Source organism: Ursus arctos, unplaced genomic scaffold (genome assembly GCF_023065955.2).
Source record: "Ursus arctos isolate Adak ecotype North America unplaced genomic scaffold, UrsArc2.0 scaffold_1, whole genome shotgun sequence".
Taxonomy (NCBI): domain Eukaryota; kingdom Metazoa; phylum Chordata; class Mammalia; order Carnivora; family Ursidae; genus Ursus; species Ursus arctos.
The window spans coordinates 101,551,031-101,555,515 of record NW_026622763.1 but is presented as its reverse complement, the minus strand read 5'-3'; the positions used below and the strand labels follow the sequence as shown (position 1 = coordinate 101,555,515).

The 4,485-nt window shown below is 43.0% G+C and overlaps 1 non-coding gene across 1 annotated transcript; it reads right to left on the bottom strand.

Annotated features, from left to right (window-relative positions):
- Positions 1-1,994: 1,994 nt before the first annotated feature.
- On the bottom strand, positions 1,995-2,100 carry LOC113250973 (U6 spliceosomal RNA). The gene has a single exon (XR_003314289.1). It is a non-coding gene; the product is annotated as a U6 spliceosomal RNA (small nuclear RNA).
- Positions 2,101-4,485: the final 2,385 nt, after the last annotated feature.

Genomic DNA, 4,485 nt, shown 5'->3' with positions numbered 1-4,485 from the left:
AGAAAGAACACAAAGTATCAATGTAAAAATCCCACCCAAAGTGTCTGTAAGAAAAATACAAAAAGAGAATAAGAAGCAGAATAACATCCTTACAGACAATAAGTGAAACTATACCAACTATTCCAAGTCAAGAAAGAAGACATTACCAAAGTCATAATTAGAAAACCTCAGAAGTGAGACAATAGCACTCAGGACAGATGAGAAATAAAGAAACAATAATTTCAGGTATGAAGACTAAATTAAAAAAAAATACAAGAGCAAATCAAATGACATTCATGAGAAATAAAATGTGAAAAGTACACATAAAGGCGTTCAAGAGAAAATGACAAATATAGGAAATAGTCAAAGGAGTGCCTGAAAATGAATGGGAACAGAATGAATACTAGAAACTAAAATTCAAGGAAACTTTCCTGAAATTAGAAAGGGGGGGGGGGCGGGAGGGCAGAGATTTGATACTACATTGCATCAGTGAGGATCCATTTAGGAGAAAGAAAACGCAAAGGAATTTGAACAGGAAAGTTTCATATCAAAGATTACTAACTATAGGGGCGCCTGGGTGGCACAGCGGTTAGGCGTCTGCCTTCAGCTCAGGGCGTGATCCCGGCGTTGTGGTATCGAGCCCCACATCAGGCTCCCCCGCTATGAGCCTGCTTCTTCCTCTCCCACTCCCCCTGCTTGTGTTCCCTCTCTCGCTGGCTGTCTCTAACTCTGTCGAATAAATAAATAAAATCTTTAAAAAAAAAAAGATTACTAACTATAACAGGAGGTTGGAAGAATGAAGGAATGGCCAGCAAAGAGTAAAAGGAACTTTAAAGAATACAGAAGTAGCAGGTAACAGGAAAAGTCTCTACACCTAGGTCTGTGACAGAGGAACCAAGAGGAGGTCCTCCTTCCTCGGCACTGATGCCAAGACCTTGGAAAGGGACACAGCTGTGACTCACTGGATGGTGGAGAAGTTTGCTGAAGCTGAAACCACCCAAGGGAATGCTAAGAGGAGAGCTTTCCACGGGTAGTGTCCTGGGCCGCTGACCGCCAGGCTCTGCTGGAGCTAAGAGCTCCACACGGCAGGCACTCCATAAGCCTGGTGCATGAGGCACCCCTGAGTCAAGAAAAGAAACCCCTTCCTCCTCCAGTGCCCCCACAGCACCCTCTGCAGACGAAGTTTAACACTGGGCCAGCTCTCAAAGGAGAAACAACTGTGGGGCCCAGCTTCATGACCACAGAGCAGACAGTGAAGTTGGTTTTGGAAGCTGAGACACAATAGAGTAATAACTGGTGCCCATAGATTAAAAAAGAATACAATGTGCTTGAGAAAACTGACTCAGAATGAGCAACACCAAGACATATTTTAGTAAATTTACTGGATATTAAGAGAGGAGGAATCCTTTAATCATCAAAGTGAAAAAGAACAAGTGACTTACAAGGGAAAGAAAATTAGATTATCATCAGACTTTTTTTTTAAAGATTTTATTTATTTATTTGACAGAGATAGAGACAGCCAGCGAGAGAGGGAACACAAGCAGGGGAGTGGGAGAGGAAGAAGCAGGCTCCTAGTGGAGGAGCCTGATGTGGGGCTCGATCCCGTAACGCCGGGCTCACGCCCTGAGCCGAAGGCAGACGCTTAACCGCTGTGCCACCCAGGCGCCCCTCATCAGACTTTTCAACGGCACTTCTTTGTATCAGAAGAAAATGGTGTGTGCTATCTAAGGCAAAAGTGTGAGCCAAGGATTTTATATTCAAGAAAACGGACTTTCAAGTATAAAAGGTACAAACTGTTATCAATGTACAAGAACTCAGGGAATATTGTTCCCATGAGCGCTTCCTGAAGAATTTACTAGAGAACAAGACTCAGACTGCCAAAATTACTAGTTACATAAGAGATAGCAGAGAGCATTAAATAGTTACTTGTAGAACGAAAACTATATGATGTTTAAAAGGCAGAGAATATGGCATATGAAGGCCATAAGCTCTACTGATGTAGATACAGAACAGCTATAAACATTGGGGTGCAAACCAATTTGTGTTTCCCCCTGTGTAGGGGCCATGTTAATCTTCTCTGTATCATTCCAATTTTAGTCTATGTCCTGCTGAAGTGAGCACAAGAACTTTTAAACTCTTCTCGGTTATCATTCTGGTGGTAGCAGCATTAGTATTGATATTCCCTGTTGTGTGTGTAATGTTGCCTAAAACAAATGAGTAATTATGAGCTATTTTAACTATCGTCCCCTGTGTCCTAAAAATCAGGATTCTCAGTGTGGAAGAAAGAAGAGACAGCTGTAATTTTTTAAAAGATTAAATAAAAAAATCTATAGTCCTGAAATTTAATTGGAAAAACAGTATGAACTTATGAGGTATTTAATCTATCATTCTATGTCTAATAGCTCCGTCCATTGAAAAGGCCTGGAAACAAGGACCAGTTCATAGCAGTGAGCATCCCTGGAGTCCACACTGTGGCCACAAAAACGCTATATCCCACTAAAAGTCAGGGCTGCATGGAGAAATGACTGACAGCAGGTCGGAGGAGAAAATGTACAAGAGGAGTCTGGACCATCCTGACATAAATGACGGCATACAAGCCATCGTGGATACGCTACATGTAGACTAGCATGGTGTCAAAAGAACACAGAAGCCAACCCACAGGGGTTCCCACTGGCCAAGGACAGGACAATTTGAGCCTTGAGCATCATAATAATTGCAACAAATTGAAACTCGTCAAATTTATTTAAATCCGTGAGTTCATGATGATATTGAAAAAATGAACGGGTCACCTGCAGGGCATAATAAGGAAGCAGCTTATTATTTTGCAAACTGACAAACACAGGGAATAAAGGAACCATTTATCCTGCCTCTTCTGCATGAGCTATACCACTGGGTAACCTCATGGTGGATGAGAGGAAGCATCTGTTTATAAAGAAATCCAGCAAATAAATGAAAAAGAAATGATGGAATTAAAATGTCATCATTTGGCGGTGGCGGCAGCTGTGGTTCTTTTCATTACCTCCTGTAGAACACTGGAACAGTCGCATCAACGATGCCATCATCTGCTTAACACTCTCAAGACATTTTCTCAAAGCCTATTTACTTATAAATTGTGTGGAATGACAAAATTAATATGCAATAAAATGTGAATGATAGCACAATGAAAACAATATATGTCACCCTCTTGGACCCCCAGTGAATTAATCAATCTAGGCACTGAGCATCCATAGCTACAAACACCACAAAGGGAGAGGCAGCCTGACATTACGTGGCCCCTGATGAAGGAACACATCACCACCTAGAGTCTTGGCCAAAAGACAGAAGCTGAGTCTGATCAAGCTTCTAGATCAGCTGACAATGAGCAGCAAATACAAAGGGCCGCGGAGCGTATGGAACCGGGCAGCAAACAAACCCAGACTGTAGGAACCACTACAGGCCAAGGGCCTGGATTCTTCAACAGATAAAATGGCAGGAAAGGAAGGGATGAGAGGAGACTCTGAAGGTTAGAGAGAGGTAAAGATATATTTTTAAAAGTGGGCAAGACTGGGGTGCCTGGCTGGCACAGCCGGTTAAGCCTCTGACTCTTGGTTTTGGCTCAGGGTCATGAGATCAAGCCCTGTGTGAGGCTCTGCACGCAGCCAGCATGGACTCTGCTTGAGATTGTCTCTCCTTCTCTCTCTGCCGCTCCCACTCGTGCGCTCGCTCTCACTCTAATAAATTAATCTTTAAAGAAAAAAGTAGGCAAGACTGAACCATAGTTTCTAGAGATGCACACTTGGATGCAGAAACTATAACGAAACACAAAGAAGCGATTACTATAAAAACTAGGTAGTGGTTACTCTGGGCGTCGGGTGGGGGTGACACGACTGCGATTTGGATGGGGAACATGGAGGTGCTGCTGGGGTGGCTGCAACATTCCGCCTCTAGGGTTACAAGAGCATTTGGGGCGTTTGCCTTATAATACCTCATTAAGCTCTACCTTTGTTTCGTGTATTTTTCTGTATCTCTATCTCAAAAGAGTTTTAAGTAAAGATTTTTTTTAAGTAAAAAGATTATTTAAAAAGGAATGTTGGGGTGCCTGGGTGGTGCAGTTAAGTGACAGCTCTTGGTTTTGGCTGGGGTCATGATCTCAGGATCATGAGATCGAGTAATGCATGGGCTCACACTGAGCACAGAGTCTGCTTAAGACTCTCTCCCTCTGCCTCTGCCCCCTGCACCCCTGCATGCATGCACTCTACCCCAAATAAAGAAATATTAAAATAAATAAAAAGGAATGTTAAAAATTGACGCATATGTCACATAACACCATGGCACAAATAGCACACTTTGGGAAATGTGGAGCTTTTCCATAAGCCTGGATATTAAGAGGCAAGAGAAGCCACCTAGCCACAGAAAAGTCTCTCTGAAGACCTCTGTGCCCATTTGGATTGGGTGGACTTCATAGTGGGGGTAGGGAAGAGTACAGCAGGAAAGTGAGGTCTGTACTGGACAGCCTGAGGACAGGAC